The sequence below is a fragment of the Canis lupus genome, chromosome 5 (genome assembly GCF_003254725.2).
Source record: "Canis lupus dingo isolate Sandy chromosome 5, ASM325472v2, whole genome shotgun sequence".
Taxonomy (NCBI): Eukaryota; Metazoa; Chordata; class Mammalia; order Carnivora; family Canidae; genus Canis; species Canis lupus.
This window is the reverse complement of record NC_064247.1, coordinates 53,349,876-53,367,719: the sequence shown is the minus strand read 5'-3', so window position 1 is coordinate 53,367,719 and position 17,844 is coordinate 53,349,876. Positions and strand designations below refer to the sequence as shown.

Here is a 17,844-nt window from a genome sequence, read left to right as displayed (position 1 = left end):
GCTTGTACATTACATGCAGGATGTGTTTAACCCTTACAGTATACTTAAACACCTGCAGCTGTTACACAATCAAATTGCTGGGGGAGCAGTCACCCTGCCAGTTCTCAACTGCCAAGGATCCAGCCAACTTCTGGACCTCCCACTCAGTTTTACTCACTGACAATTAGCAGAACAATTGTACCTCAAGCTGGGATGATCAATGATTAGCCAGCCAAAGGCACCATGAGTATCAGTCTTACTATGTTCCATTCATAATTGATCCAAAAAAGTAACAGGTGGTCCTCCAGGGATCAGGGACCATGAATGTTTTTGTCGTTTCATCATGCTACAAAAATGCCTGATGTTGTGGTGCTAGTTCTGGGCATCTCCCAAGTAATTCCAGATTCCATGTGATGCCTGAAGCTCCTGGCTCCAGATTGGAATCAATAAACATGGTTTTGCTCTTCAAAAATGCAAAACAGTTTATATAGAGACCAAGCCAGCTATTCTCTGCCAGAGTATTGGCCATTAGGTTAAGAGAAAGTTGTGGGTTTTTGCTGGCAAAGGGGCAGAACTAACAATCTACCCATGTTGTTATCATACACTACTGGGTAGGATATAGTTATCCCAGCCCCAGAGGTTGTGGAGGTGTTATGTTACATTAAGCCAGGGTACCTGGAATTCTAGTGATACCATGTAGGGAGAGGGCTGTAACCTTTTGGGACAACTTAGCCATGAATATAATATTTTTTTAAAAACCCTGCTCTTACCCCTTTCAGTAACATATACAGAGCACATATATCCATATCCATATATATATGGAACTCCTAAAGTTCTGAAACAGTGTAAGACTTGAAAGAATTGGGTCCTGGTAGGGTCAGCATTTTCTATTCCTTGTTCCATCTTAGTGCTGGGTCAGATGCCCTATGACCAACTTCCTCCCTTTAGTCACATGATTTCCAAAGTACTTTCATGTTATTTCATCAGTCATTCACAATGACCTTGAAAGGTTATCATTTGTGTTTCCCAGATGTGGCAACTAGAGGTCAGATAGGGTCGGCAACATGCCAAATATCCTACAGCCCACAATGGCAGAGATAGAACTATAACTGTTTGAGCTCCAGCCAGCCTGGATTTCTACCTGCACCTTGGTACCAACAGACATTATGGGTGATGACCTAGACTCCCTGCCCTAGGTGACTGGAAGAAACAATGTCCCTTTTAGACTTTGCTAGACTCTGTGTCTTCCCACATGCTGATCCCAACTGGTCTTTGACTCCAATTCAATCTTAAATTTCCATTCAAGGGACTTTCTCAAGGTGGCCTTCTCTGACACCCTTATGTTAGTTAGGGGTTCCACTGTTACGTATGTGCCCAAAGCATCTTGTTCTTCCTGTTTTGTAATACCACAATTACAATAAACTTTTCAATTGTTACTTTCTTTGCTAAGCTGTAAGTTCCAAGAAGCAAAGGCCATATTTGGCTAGCATAATTCCTAGTATCTTTTAGGCACTCAACACAAGTATAGTATGAGAGAGCAAACCATTCTGTCTCATGCAGAAGTCTAGACAGGGCCAAAGAGCGTCAACCCATCAATCAGAAGAAGACTGACCAGGGGATCCCTGGGTGCTCAGCGGTTTAGTGCCTTTCATCAGCCCAGGGCATGGTCCTGGAGTCCCGGGATCAAGTCCCACATCAGGCTCCCTGCATGAAGCCTGCTTCTCTCTCTGCCTGTGTCTCTGCCTCTCTCTCTCTGTGTCTCTCATGAATAAATTAAAAAAAAAAATCTTAAAAAAAAAGAAGACTGACCAGAGGTAGCCAGAGAACAAGTACAAAAACATGTCCAAAAGTTCAGCAGCTGAGTCTGGTGTAAGCTACTTATTGGCAGGTCTAAACTGAGGCTAGGAACCAGGAATATAAGACCAGAGGCAAGGGGAGGGGGTTTGTTTCCAGTAGGGTGAGTCACTCAAAGCTCCCTTCTAGGGGCCAGAGGACCAGCATCCCAAATACTGATGCTCGGGAAAACCAAGTTCACAGCTCTCTTGAGGACTGTTTAGTTAAAACAGATGGCTCTGTACCTTGACAGATGCTTTCCTTTTGTTGGATGCGCAACCATCGCATGTGCTAGGAGAAGAGGAACTATATATCAATGCACTGATAGATTATCATGGCAGAAGGTATGTTTTATTTTTTTTTAAGATTTATTTATTCATGATAGACATAGAGAGAGAGAGAGGCAGAGACACAGGAGGAGGGAGAAGCAGGCTCCATGCCGGGAGCCCGACGCGGGACTCGATCCCAGGACTCCAGGATCGTGCCCTGGGCCAAAGGCAGGCGCTAAACCGTTGAGCCACCCAGGGATCCCCAGAAGGTATGTTTTAAAAAAATTATCCTGATAGATAGAGAAAAGCCACACAAGAATCAGTAAGGCCACCTAAAATGCTAACAAACAATATAGAAGGAATGAGAGCAGAAATGACAATAGTGAACATCCAAACAGAATGAACAAAATTGAAACGTATTACAAACATACGCCCTGTTGAGCTTGAAAACTGATAGGGTACATAATAGTATCCCCTTTGGACTGGCTTCCTGTTTACTAAGTACTTTTATGTACTTTACCTCATTTGAGCCTCATAAGAAGCCTATGTGTTGGATGGATAAGGAAACAGGCCCTGCAGGTGACCTGCCCAAGTCACACGGCTTAGAGGGGCTGGGCGGGGCCTGGAGACCAGGTGTGCAGAGCACCATCTCTGAGCCGTCCACGCAGCATGGGGCCCTTGTGTAACCCAGAGCTTTGGTCAGAGGAGGGCACTCACCTCATTCCCCAGGGATCGGGCAGTCTTTGATCCTGTTTATGTATTCATGTTTATGTAAATGCACATTTATAGCTGTTCATTTCCCAGCAGCGAGGTCTGAGGATTCCTGTCAGCTCTGGGACTCCGATAACAGTCTCAGCCCTGCCACACTGAGACCCCAGTGCCTCATGAAAGGCTCTGCTCCCTGTGAGTCAGACCTGTTTTTCGTCTTTACTGTTATTACTGATTACTAAAGAAATCCCAGGGTCCTTGTAAAATATCCAAAGAAATTTGAAGAAGATAAAATTCTATATACTCTGCTACAACTTCACTTTTATTTGATAACATAATACCAGACACTAACATTTATGGAGCTAACCCTAACCCTCAATTAATTGGCAGACAGAGGGTGAGGCATTTTTATACACAGTATCTCATGTAGGCCTCACCACAGTCTCAGACAAGCACTATTAGTACCTCTGGCTCTCAGATGAAGACACTGAGGCTCCCAGAGAGTAACTGACCCTGATTCACAGAGCCGGTGAGTGGCAGAGACAAAATTCTGGTCAGGTCCTATGATTCTAAAGGCCACACACCTACCTGCATCCTTATGTCACGGATATCTTCCCAAGTCAGACATATTCAACTGTATCTGTTTCTTGCAGAAAAGGCTATTGTCTTTCCCCAAAATGTTTCTTGCATTTAGTTACCTAGAGTGAAAGGGCCAATCCACAACTCATTAAAAAAAAGATAAAAGTCACATTCTTTAAGTAAGCTTTAGCAGGTTCTTTCCTATCTACTTGCCAGGCCAAATATCCTCATAGTTGTGTCCCTTTGTCTGTGGTGACAAAGTTTGGCTATTGGGTTAGGTCCTGCCTATACCACTCACTTACTGAGTGACCTTGGGCAAGTATGCACTCTCTCTGCATCCCGGCCTTCTCATCTTTATAGTTCGAAGTCTGGGTGGCCTCTGAGGACCCTTCCAGTTATGACCTACTATAACCTGTTATTTCTCATGACTTCCTGGAATGTGGATGGGCTATTTTTATAAGATCATTTATTTAAAATGAAATTTAAGTGTACATTATAATATTCAAAATGGTAGATTGCCAGGGAAAGGAGATGGAGGGTATATTAATTTCCAATGGCTGCCATAATAAATTATCACAAACTTGGTGGTTTGAAACAACAGAAATTTATTCTCTCTGCTCTGGAGACCAGACTTTGAAATCTGGTGGCTGCTGGCATTCTTGGCTTATGACTACATCGCTCCAATCTGTTTCCAGTCTCTGTGGTCATGTTGCCTTCCCCTCTTGCTCTGTGTGAAATCTACCTCTGTCCTTTCTTATAAGGACATCTGTGATTGTATTTAGGGTTCATCCAGATAATCTGGAACATCCTTCCCCATCTGTACATTCTTAACTTAATCACATTTGTAACAGCCGTTTTCCAAATAAGATCACACTCACAGGTTCTAGAGATTAAGATCTGATATATTTGAGGGTCAATGTTCAGTCTACTACAGAGGAGCAGTGAAAACCCCATTTCAGCTGCTTTGCGATGACACTCAAGGTGATCTCACAACGGCGTCATCATGAACAACAAAGGCCAAGCACAGGCAAATTTAAACATGCTTCGGGTATTTGATAGATGGCACAGACGGAAGGAGGAAAAAAGGTCAAGAGAGCCTCACTGTAGTGGGATCATTGTGTAATGGAGAAGCAACACACAACAATATCACACTGATGGGCTTAAGTGTTGGATCCCACAAACCAGGACAAGGCCATTAAAAAGCCCCAAATAAGCCAATAAATGAGTAATTTTATGATGCTAACCATTTGTTGTAAAATCAAACAAGCTCTTGGTGTCAAACTCTCCTCTGAGCTATCCTATTCCCTGTAATACAGTTAACTATTTTTCTTTCAGGAAAAAAATAAGCCACATTTTTCATTCCTGCTGGTACTACACATGTATTCCTTAAAGTGGCATGGGACCTCTCAGCTCATCTTTTGTCTTAACAAACCACTAACTTCAGGAAATGTTCTTAAAAATCAAGGTCCAAATAATAGTTTAGTAAACCTAAAGAGGTCTACCTTTTTGAAAATTTCCTAGGAAGCTTGGATTCAAGACTAGATTTTACCAAGTACCAGCTGGGTTCCTTGGGTAAAGTCATACCTTACTCAACAACCAAACAGCTCAACCACTCAGAGACTGGCCATCCACCATCCCCACCCCCCCACACACACACCAAAGCCACATGCTCTCTCTTCTGATTTAGAATAATCTTGAAAAACGTCTTATCTACACTTTTAGACCATGAGCTCCTAGGTGGGAGGGGAAATGTCTTAAAGAAAATGATGGCTGATTTACTGAGCCACGTGTTCCCTTTAGCACTCAGTAAAGTTCCTATAAATCATGGAAATTACTTCTGTTTTACAGATGAAAAAGCTGAATGCTTAGAGAAGTTAGTTGACTATCTCAAAACTATACAACCAGAGAAGGAGAAGTCAGGATTTATGCCCTGAGTCCAAACTTCATATTCTTTTCCTCAACTCATGCTTTTTCTCTTATCTCTAGCTACTACAGTACCTGGAGAAACAACTGGTGGGTAAGAATTAAGGAGTGGAAAATGGAGGGAAAAAATACTTGTTTGTACTATGTATGCACTATGCCACCTTCAGAATGCTGGAAATCATGAGGTTTGTACATGAGAGAGAGCAAGCAGGGGCAGATCAGAAGAGAGCAATGATATACAAAATAAAGCTTTACAAATTACAGCTTTGCACTGCCCACAGCAATTTTCATAGGTATTATTGTACTTGATTCTCACAAAACACCTAGGAGATATGAAGTATGAAGAAGTATATTTTCATTGCCAGTAATGGAAATACAATCTTTGATGTTAAGTAACTTTGACTTCTAAGTGGTGGGGCCAGGATTCAAAGCCAAGTCATAGGACTTCTTTCCAGTGCTTTTTCCACTGGGCCTCACTGCTTCCTCTTCCCATGGACTTTCCTTGTAGGCCACAAAGCCTTTACCTATCACTTGCTCAAAGGCTCTGAGGCCTGCAGCCTTCAACCAGCCTCCTACTACCACATGCATACACACACACACACACACACACACACACACACACACAGACTTCCTTTTGCTATATTTACAATGACCTAGGAGTGAAGAAATAAGGATAGGGAGCCCCAAGAAAGGAGAGAGCATCTGTTAAGGGCATAGGACTCATGATTTGGTCATCACAGCTTTCCCAGAAGTTCTGTATATGTGTATGTATTTCTGGGTGTAAATAACACCCATGACATAAAAGAAATCATAGATCTTTTATGATTGCCAATACAGGCATAGTGTCCTAGAAAACTCAGACTTGGGTGAGCACCTAACTTCTCCTTCCCCTCACTTCATCTACAAAGGGAAACTACAGATGATTTTTAAGAATGAAGGTGTTCATCAGCACAAAGTGTCTTACACAGATTTAAGCAAGAAATTATCACTCAACTTATTTAGTTAACCTGCTTCTTATATAACATGGTTGCCCTTACATACTCCCTTTTTTTTTTTTAATGTCCTGATTCCACTGCATGAGTTCAATAGCTCTCTCAAGTCATACTTTATGAGTTAATTAGAATCTGATTATAAGCTCCCCCAGGCCATAATCTCCAGGAGGACAGGCATGTTTTCCTTATTTAACACTCTAGTCTCAGTGTAAGATACAATGTCTGCTACTTGGTCAACAGTCCACGAGTAACAGAGAAGGCTGAATAAACAATGCATGGGCCTGAGCAAAAATACCAGTATAGGCAACTGAATTTTTTTCCTCATACATATATATAGGAGGCTTCAAAAGAAGCTCCTTAAATGTGTATTCTGGTTTGAAATTCATCTTCTGCTCCAAATGCAGAAAACTTTAAAATGATGTTGTCTTTGCCAGACACCAAGAAGTCAAACTTACAGTTTTGTGTAATGAGTTTAAGATTCCTAAGTTGTCATGTACTATATGTCAGATAAGCAGTGGGCATTTATTGTTTTGCCTATTCATTCTCTTTTCCCTCATCATCTGTATGTGTCAGCCCAATTTTCTTTTGAGGACCCCCTTATGCCAGTTGGTCCATGCCATTCAGGGAAGGCTGATCCCACTCCCTGCTCCAGTGGTGGGCATATGACCCACTGATCAATGAGAGTTCAAAAAAACCACCATGATTGGACCAGAGAGGTGCACATGACAGGCAGTCCCAAGATTTTAGTTAAACTATTGGAACAGCAATTCTGTCTCCCAGCTTAGATTGCCAAAATAGTAAAGTCTATTCCTGAAGATTTGAAGATGCCAGTGGCCATCCTACTGTTACAAGAATTTGCCTGAGAATGAAGCTGGTCAAAGGAAAGCAGGGCAAGGCAAGGAGTGAGGAAGACTATTGAAGATAATCTGGGTCCTACCACGACGGGTGAGATAATAAATTTCCTTTGTTTCTTAACTCTGCTTCAATGAGTTTCTTTCTCAAACAACCAAAAGACTCATGTCTAATACAAATTATCACCTCAAAGTCTTCAGCAGTTTAAGAAAAATTGATAGGAGGAAAGTATAAAATTGGGAAAATTCTACCCATTAATTAAATTCACTGTGTAAGGCAAAAGCACCATCGTTCACTTTTCAATTACTGACACTCATTGAACACAGTCAATATTTACAACACTCTACTATGTGTTAGGCACTGGGCAAGGTCATAACATGGACATGGTCTGAGTTAGCAGCTGCCTCTGAGAGCTGACACACTGAAAAAAATGCCAGTGCAGGAGGGATGGATGAGTCTTCCTACAAAGAGCCATGAAGTCAGCTCTCTCTTGCGTCTGGCATGAAGCAAGCAAATGACTCTAAATGCTTTTATTAAAAAGTGAATTAAGGGTCAGAGGTGAATTTCCCTTAGTCCCCAATTTCCTGTCTGTGTGCAAAAAAAGTAGATGGGGGATGGGTGGGGGGCATGATTTGTTAAACACCAGATGAGGATCCATGGTCGCTGGGAGAGCTGCACCATAGGACCTGGCCAGGTGGGCCTGGAGGCTTTAGATGTGGAGAAATAGTTCTGTATCCCTATGATAGAACGTTTAATATTGTTAAGGACACTGGTTGCAAGAGTGATTAAAAGCGTGTGGGGAGGATTATAGGGGGTGGATTCAGGGATTAGCATTTAAGCAGATAACCAATAAGAGTGAGAAGCAGAGGGTCATTTTCATTAAATATAGGCAATTGAGAACACAGAAGAAAAATACCAATATTACTTCCTACTTTTGATTTTCTTCTCCTTTCATATGTCTGAAACAATCCTCTTCTGTGGGGCTTTCCTTTAAATGCTAGATGATATTAAGGGGTCAAACCACCTCAGGATTGAACAAAGGCTCTGCCATGGGTTATCAGTATACTACATAGTACATTACAAATTCTCTCAGCCACTCTTTCCTTACCTTAAAATCAGAAATTCGTGGGACCCCTGGGTGGCTAAGTGGTTGAGCAGTTGCCTTTGGCTCAGAGTCGAGTCCCACATCAGGCTTCCTGCATGGAGCCTGCTTCTCCCTCTGCCTATGTCTCTGCCTCTCTCTGTGTCTGTCATAAATAAATAAATAAAATCTTTAAAAAAAATCAGAAATTCAACATGAACCTCTAGGATGGTGTGAGAACTGTATAATGAGATGGGCAGAAGGCTTAAATAAGCCTTGTGCATAGTAGGAACAAACAAGTATTAGTTTTCATTCCTTCTCTCCCCTGTCTCAACATTGTTTCCAGCAAACATAGGATACCCTATGGAGCAAGAGAGTAGAATGGACAAACAAATGAATGGGGTCAGGCAGCTGGAATTTGTATTTTACATTTGCTGTCTACTATCCATGAGACTCTGACAGTTTTCAAGTTCAAGGGGGTTTCTTATCTTTAAAATTAGCATAATTACGATTGCCCTGTGTACTTCACAACATTGTTAAAAAGAATAAAATGAATCAATGAATTTTAAAATGCTCTGAAAATGAATATGTGTTACATCCATATATGGGTATAAGATATTAAAAATAATCTTCATGACATTAGTGCAGCCTGGGTGGCTCAGCAGTTTGGCGCTGCCTTCAGCCCAGAGCATGATCCTGGAGACCCAGGATTGAATCCCACGTCAGGCTCCCTGCATGGAGCCTGCTTCTCTGTCTGTGTCTCTGCCCACCCCCCCCCACCCCCGTGTATCTCATTAATATTAATTAATAAATAAAATCTTTAAAAATAATAATAATCTTCATGACATTGAATTTGGCAATGGATTGTCAGATCTGACACAAAAAGTGTGAGCAACCAAAGAAACAATAAATTGGGCCTTGTCAAAATGAAAAGCATTTGTGTACACAAGGGCGTTCTTTATCAAGAAAGTAAATAAACTATCTACAGGGCAGAAAATATGTGCAAATTGTATATCTGATAAAAGCCTAGTATCCAGAATATTTAAAGAACTTCCATAACTTAACAAAAAGACACACACACACACACACAACTTAAAAGGGGCAAAAGATTTGAATAGACACTTCATCAGAGAAAATATATACATTAGCCAATAAGCATGTGAGATGATGGTCAACATCATGAGTCAATAGGGAAATGCAAATTAAAATCACAATAAGGGGGGGGTGCCTGGCTGCCTCATTTGGTTGGTGGAGTGTGCAAATGTTGACCTCAGGGTCATGAATTCAAGTGCCACGTTGGGCATGGAGCATATTTTAAAACAAAAACAGAAATAAACAAAAACAAAATACCACAAAGGGTATTTTGGTATTCATAGCGGCTAGAATAGCAATTTTAAAAAATAGAAAGTAACAAGTGTTGGCAGGATGTGGAGAAACTGGACCCCTTGTACATTGCTGTTGGAAATATTAAATGGTTCCGCTGCTGTGAACAAGTTTACCATCTGCTCAAAAAGTTAAACATAAAATTACCAAATGAACCCTCTTATGCTCTAGACCAAAAAGAATTGAAAATAGGTCCACAATTCCATTCATAGGTCTATACCCAAAAGAACTAGGAAAGGTACATAAGTAAGTAAAGATGTGTAGATGTTCATGGTAGCATTACTGACCATAACCACAAGGTGCAAACAGCTCAAATGTCCACCAAAGGGTGAAAGGATAAACAAATAGTGGCATATATATAACTGGAATATTACTCAGCTATCAAAAGGAAGTCCTAATACATGCTGCAACATGAACAAACCTTGAAAACATATGCTCTGTAAGAAAGAGCCAGACACAAAAGGTCACACATTATATGATTCTATTCATGTAAGATATCCAGAATAAATAAATCCATGGGGAGAGAATGAATTGTGGTGGTTGCTAGAGTCCTCTAGAGTGATAGAAATGTTTGGGAAGTAGATAGAGGTGGTGGTTGCTCAACGTTGCTCAACTGAATGCCACTGAACTGTCCATTTTAGAATTGTTCCTTTTTTGTTCCTTTTGTTCCTTTTTGGGGGCACCTGGATGGTTCAGTCAGTTAAGTGTCTGACTCTTGATTTCGGCTCAGGTCATGATCTCAGGGTTGTGAGAGCTCTAGCCTTTTGTCAGGCTCCATGCTGAGTATGGAGCCTGCTTGAGAGTCTCTCTCTCCCTCTGTCTCATGTCTCAGTGCTCATTCTCTCTCTCTCTCTCTCTCTCTCTAAATATAAATAAATAATAAAATGATATGGCTTCCTTTTTTGTGTGAATTTCACCTGAAAAAATTATTTTTAAATAGGTTGACAACTTCAATAATGTGAAAAGATGGTCTGTTAAAGAATGGCTATGTATCAAAATATGTTGGCTTTTTAAGAAAATATAGTAGTCATCCCATAAATTTTTTAATAAACTAGTAAATGCATCAATAAATCAATTAACAACATTATCTTAGAAAAACAGATTATTGGAAGGAGCACAGAGAAGATTCCAAATAAACTTTCAAGCAACATAAAAGAATCATTGCCAATGATATCACTGTTTTGTGTCAAACCATTACCAAGTGAAACTGAAAAAAAATTAAAACTATCCATAAATTTGCCAAGATAGCATGTAATACTATGACATAATGGTGAGTTTTTCCAAAGTATGTTATTTGTTTATTTTATTTTTTGGTAATCCCTATCCCTGTCTCTACTGAAGAATGTTCTTTCTTCAAATTAAAACTAGCTAAAAACTATTTAAAGAACACTAAGTGACAACATTTGTCTCAGCTCTGAGGCTCAGTCAGCTGAAAAAATAAAGTTGAAAAAGTTATGATTAATTTTGTTGCTATTAAAATGCAGACCATACTAAGTTTGTTTATGGTTTTGAAATGTGTTTCTATTGACAGGATATTTTCTTTTGTATTATGTGTTTTAAGGTTTCAAAGTTTATTTACATAAAAAGATTACATTTTTGAAAAGAGTGCTGTTTGATTATTAAAAAAATTCAGCCTATATGCTAGTATATATCACTCAGGATCTAACCAGTTAAACAAAAACTGAGTCTAAAACAGAAGGAATCGGGCAGCCTGGGTGGCTCAGCGGTTTAGTGCCGCTTTCAGCCCAGGGTGTGATACTGGAGACCCAGGATCGAGTCCCACATCGGGCTCCCTACGTGGAGCCTGCTTCTCCCTCTGCCTGTATCTCTGCTTCTCTCTTTCTGTGTCTCTCTCATGAATAAATAAATAAAATCTTAAATAAATAAATAAACAAATACATAAATAAAACAGAAGGAATCTGGTAGAAGGAACTGGTTGCAGAGGTGATGAAAGAGAAGTGACATGTGACACCTAAGGTGCTCCAAAGGTTAACAGTGGCAGGAAGTTGCTACGTCCTTGGACTAAAAGAACAAAGCAAGGTGCCCAAGAGCCAAGATCACGCAGAAGCGGGAATCGTAAGCCAGAGGCTATGGAAGAAACAAAGCCTCAGCCTGAGATACAAGACACACAGGGAGAAGTAATACCCAGGCTTTTCCCTTCTTCCCACTCTCCAGTCTATCATTAGTACATCACACTGGGGAAACCCAGCCAGAAGTCAGCTGCTTGGTATAGAAGCCTAGGAAACAGGCTTTAGATGCCAGCCCTCCAACAACATAAAGACAAACAGGAAAGGATGAGAATGAATCTGAGGCCAAGAAGGTCAAGGACCAACAGAGAAGGCAAAACTGAAACTAATTTGCATGCGATGGCTGCACTATTACACGAACCAGAGACACTCAATCATATACATTCAGTCTCTGCCTCAGGATTTTACCATGTACTCTGGGAAAATTGGCTGTTTGGTGATTAACTTATTAGTACATAGTTCACCCCATCTATAATAAAAAAATCACACAAATAATAAGTAAAACACTTTATGTCACAAGTAAGAAAACTAGCACTTTGCATAGCACTTTCATACACATTATTTCCATTTTTGAGATGAGGAAATTGAAGCTTGAAGAGTTGCCATGAGCCTGAGCCTGCCATGAACCTGGATCACTACTATCGCTACAAATAATTTCCCTGTGTTCACCCCGTTCTCTTCCAATTTGTTTTTCATACATTGGCAGTGACCTCTTAAAAAAGCACAAACATGACACTGCTACTTTTTTACTCAAACTCCTTCAAATTCTTCCTATTACTCTTGAATTAAAGACCAAAATCTTTAATGTAACCCAAACCACAAGGCAAAGTCTGGCCTTTCCCCAACGTTTCATCCCCATCCCATGCCCTTTCTCCTAAGCACCAGCCACACTAATTTGCTGTGTCAATTTTTCCAAAGTATAGGCTCCCTCTAACTTCAGGGACTTTGCATATGGTGGTCCTTCGGCCCAGAATATAATTCCCATCTCTCGCAGGGGGCTCACTCCCACAATTCTAGTTATTAGGAGACAATAAATAGCTTTTTTATTTCTGGAAAAAAATGACTTAGTTTATTCATTCAACAAATATTGATAATTGCCTCACACACACACATTCTCTGCATAGTAATCCATCTCCCTGCTTCTAATATCCACCCTTCTTGGTTTTTCTTATACACATTGAATGGCTTATTAATAATAGCAATAATAAAGGACAAAAGCAAATGCTACTATTTATTTTGAATTCTAAAGCCTTTTTGTTAGTCTGGGCCATGGGAAGAACTGAGTCATTGGATTCTTAGATTCAAGTTGGCCACAAACATATTGTTGGTGATGTGGCTTTTGAAATCCTAAACACGGCAACAAGAAAATCTGAAACCCTTTGGCCCCTATTATTATTTTAAGTCCTCACCCTAATAATGACTAGCATTTTTCCTACTTTTTCACTAAGGAATTTCAAGAGTCCTCCCTTCATGGGGCCCTACTTGGCCTTCTTACTATATCAGCAACACCAGTTTTCTGTAAGAATTATTACTGCAACAAAATGAATTCCACTCAGGCAAAAGCCTCTGATCCTGAGGGGTTTTGTATGGAAGGATGATTGCTCCCACTCTCTATCCTAGTTCTATGAGAGGAGGAGGGCTATTGGCTGGCATCCTTCAGATGACCCTCTACCCCCAGAGTTACCTCTTCTACTGGCAAGGAAGAGGGGAGGGGCTCATGTCTAGCCCCTGAGTGAGATAATGAATGTAAAAAAATGAGAGAGCCTTGAGTCATGCCTAATCACGGCCTTGGAAGTCAAACAGACCACAGTTCAAATTCAAAGTCTGCACTGACTGACTAGCTGGGTCTTCTCCTGCAGCTGTGCTATCAAATATGATAGCAACTAGCTACATGAGCTATTTAAATCAGTGAAGGCAACATACAATCAAATACTTAGTTTAAATTGATGAAGACAACATAAAATCAAATACTTGGTTTCTTAGTTGTACAAGCTACATTTCCAGTGACCAAAAGTCTAGTGGCTATCATACTGTACAGCACAGACAGATTACCTCCATCATCTAGAAAATCCTATTAGACAGTGATGATCTAGAGAATGGCATACAGCCTCTTTCTCAGGGCCTCCATTTCCTCACCTGTCAAATGAGATCATATATGAGATCATCCATGTAAAGTATAGTGCTTGGCACAGAATGAACTCTCTCCCTTCCATTCCTCAAGGAATATGGACTATTGAGGGTAGGGATCTCATGTAATCACTTTTGTATCACCAATACCTTCCTACCACAATATCCCTACTCAGAGTGCTCAATAAATACTTGTTAAACTATACTAACTATACTAACATTTCAAACCAAGCTCAAACCTAAATTTCCCTACCATTACCTGAATGCACTAGGGATGAAGAAAAGAGGATATTATATGTAATACACACACACACACACACACACACACACACAGATACAGGGCCCAATATTAGTAAAAGAAGGAAGGAAGAAAGCAAGGCAGGAAAGAAAGAAGGAAGATTCATTGACAGCTGTTAAGAGTTAGTCAATGCATTGTGAAGCACTTTCTTCATATGGCTTTATTTAATCCTCACAAAAATCCTATGCAATGTCATTTTAAAAAATTTATTTTAAGTAGGCTCCACACCCAACATGGGGCTTGAACTCATGACCCCAAGATCAAGAGTCATGCTCTACCAACTGAGTTAGCCGGGAGCCCCTGAAATGTCATTTTAATCCCTATTTTACTTGTAGGAGAACTGAGGCTCAAACATCCAAAGCCAAAATTCAAACCCATGTCATTCTGAATTCAAAATACATGCTCTCGCCTATTGTATACTACAACCTTCCAGTGTGAAGGCATCCTATCTGTCGCTTGTCTGCTCTAGTAGATTCTTGTGGTGATAAAATGAGATAATGATTGTGAACACTCACTGTGAACTCTAAGTATCGTGCAAAGTGGCCATTATTATTTTGTACTTATTATTGTGAAGCTCTCCAAAGCTCAAGTCATAGTGCCTAGGTTAGAATACAGGCCAGCTATAAGTCACCTAACCTCTCAAGGCCTACCTCACAATCAGAATAATAATGACAGGATAATACTACCATGCATGCCTCATGGGATTGATGTGAGAATTATACAGACTAGTACATTTAAGGTAGTTAGAATAAATTCTGGTGTGTCTTTATCTCCATATAGATGTTACCCATTAATATTATAACTATTACTATTATATGATGAAGACATAGGAATGGAAATATTTTAAACTGAAAAATATCCTGAATAGAGATAAAGAGTCTAGATTCTTCAAATTCTTTTTTATAAGTCAAAGTAAGGGAAAGGGATATTATCTATTATTCAACCAGACCTCTTGTGGAGATAATCCAACTGGAACACTTCGGCATTTGGGGATCAAAGTTCTAACCAGTCCCCAGTCCTGAGTCTTATGTATGGCCACCAGACGTATCAGCTGATGGAGAACCTGGTGCAGCTCAATCTGTCAGGTGGAGACATTAGAGAGAGAGTGGTTTTCATGGCCCAGAGAATAGAAACTAAAGACTGGCAACAGAGCCAACGTCCCATGGCAATCAAAGCAAGTTTTAGAAGTGTGGACAATATGTAGCAGTGACTATTAGACAAAATTCCCCCTTCTGTGGTCTCCTGGAAGCCCCAAAGGTACTTTGTTACTGGTAAGAGAATAAGAATTAATACTAAAGTCCATTGTTGGTGGTGTTTATTACTTATTGGCTTCTATTGTCCCAAAATGACTTACTGCACCTGGATGTCAGAGAGCTTGTCTCACAAAATTAATCGTTTACCTTAATTCCACTTGGAGGGTAGAGGCAAGAGAACTTGATTCAATTTATTACCCAATGTCTGCTTGTTGCCAGGGATGTTGAATCCAGTCCTGAAAAGTTAAGAGCCTCAAAAATGAGAGACACACACTTAGAATAGTGCATTTCAAGTGGGTGCTCTTGTTTTTTCCTTCATTTGAGGAAGTATAGAGAATGACTCCTCAATAAAATTCTGAGAACCTGACACAAGAGGTTAGCAGCACTTGCACTGCAGGCAAGTTGTAGAAAATAAGTGACAGGAATTCCTAGAGTCCTAGGTCACTGAGAATTAGCTTCATAAGCAGGAGGGGCTTGAAACCAAAATGGGGCCATTGGAGGATGCTGGATGAAAAGTTTCCATTCCTGACATAATCTACTGACCATGACTGGCAGTTGGTTAAATGAGGGCGACAAGGGGAAGAAATTTTTTGAAAGACCTCTAAGATTTTCCTTAGCATTTGAGAAGATGGTGGTGTTATTTATTGAGAGACAGTCCCAGGAGGAAGAATCTGGTGCAAACGAGAAGAGAAAGGAAAAAAAAAAAAATAGCTTATACTGAGCACCTCTACATACTGAGCACAGAACTAGACACTTTCTATGCATTTTTTTGTTGAATCTTCATGGGAATCTATAAGGTAGGTATTATTATTCACATTTAACAGATGAGAAACTTCAGAGGGTCAATGATTTGCCAATAGAACCAAATAGCGTGAGCCCAGCTGCTGGAGACAGATAAACCCTGGATTCAAATCCCAGTTGTATCACATATCAAGTACATGGCGTAGACTATTTAATTTCCTTGTGATATGCAGAAGTAACAATATATGCTTTATGAGGTTGCCATAAGGACAGAGAGAGGGAAGACATGTGAAGTGTGTGTATGGCGTGAGTTCTCAAAAAATGTGGGTGCTATTTTCGTCATTATCATCATCCAACTCACATTTCTTTTATGCAATTAAATAAAAAAATAGATAGGACACAGCACACTACATGCTACATAGTAAGCATTCAATAAATGAGAGCTACTATCTTATTAGGGGTATTAAAATGGCCTTTGCACACTTCTTCTGACTCAAAAACCCAAAAGGGAAGCCCCTATGCTGTCTCACCAGCAGGACTTCCTCCACAATAAAATCCTCGGAGTTCACTCAGGTGCAACATGATCTCCCTTCCCCTGGACTCTGGCAACCTCTGTCAACCTCCACCTTCCCCCAGGCTCAGGGCAGAATAATATCCCTGTCCTTCCTCTGAGGGATGTAAAGCGGCTTAAATAATTAACGGTTGTAAGGTGCTTTGAAAAGAGAGTGCAAAACACCATAAATCCCAAGAATTAATTCATAATATCAGTGGTGGGCTTGACAATTATATATGTCATATTTGTTCAGCTGTGAGAATGGTTTAGAACGTCAAAGTTTGGAGTGTGGTCCAAATCTCTCAAGACCAAGGATTTCCTGCAACTTTATATTGTCTGTATTCTCTAAGGCGAAGATTGTAAAGTTCCAATCTCCTAAACACAGCACTAGGAATAGTTGCATTTTATTAATTTAAAAAAAAAAGTCTCTCTACTCCTCGGGCCCCACTTGCATTGCAGTCAGGGTTTTAGAAGGCAAATGGCGGAGTGAAAAGAACACAAGATGCAGAGTTAGTAGGGTATCTTCAGGGTTCTAGTTCCATCATTCCCTATCTGGAAATGTTTTCGTTCCTGATTTAATCTGAGTCTTCAACTCCTTCTTAAAAAAAGGCTGATAGTGGCACAAGTAATTCAGGTTGTGATAATGAACTAATGACCTAATGTTTTCACATATTTTCACCAGGAGTTTACTGAGTATCTTATCCTGTGCCAGACTCCTCCTAGACACTGGCAATCACAAAACAAAAATTCCCTGGTCTTAAGAGCCAAGAAAGACAAACGCATGGCTGATTGCAATAGGATGGGCTAAGATCTTGCGACTCCAAGTGTGGTCCATGAGCCAGTGGCAGCAGTGGTGTCATGATTATTGAAAACACAGAATCTTGGTCCCACCTTCAACCTATTAATCAGAATTGGCATTTTCACAAGGTTCTAGGGGGTATTTCTATGCATATTAAAGACTGAGATGCTGTGCCCTAAGGGCAATGCTAAATTACATGCAGGCACTGTGGGGCTATGAACTGGACAAAATATGATGCAGCTGGTATCTAGATGGGAGTGAGCAGGAGGGCAGTGAGGGGAGACTGGTGCAGGCTGGTAAGCCAGCAATCCAAAGGGATGGCAAGATGCAAAAGCACAGAAGGCTGAACCAACATGCAGCCTTCAAGCTGCTATAAGGAATTCAGTATTTCAGCATTGGGCTTGAGCCTTTTTTTGTCAATAGTATAAATGGCAGTGAGTTGCAAAT

At 40.4% G+C, this 17,844-nt stretch overlaps 1 long non-coding RNA gene across 2 annotated transcripts in view; it reads right to left on the bottom strand.

Moving 5' to 3' along the window:
- LOC112647090 (uncharacterized) overlaps window positions 1-14,655 on the bottom strand; it is a 106,229-nt gene extending 91,574 nt beyond the window's left edge. Inside the window, exons 1-2 of one of the 2 annotated variants that reach the window (XR_007410850.1) lie at window positions 14,567-14,655; window positions 3,378-3,487 (exon numbers count right to left, since the gene is read on the bottom strand). This is a non-coding gene — a long non-coding RNA (uncharacterized LOC112647090). Of the gene's footprint in view, window positions 1-3,377; window positions 3,488-8,243; window positions 8,377-14,566 lie in introns of those variants that run through there. The other variant, XR_004815943.2, reaches the window with a different exon arrangement.
- Between the last annotated feature and the right edge of the window lie 3,189 nt (window positions 14,656-17,844).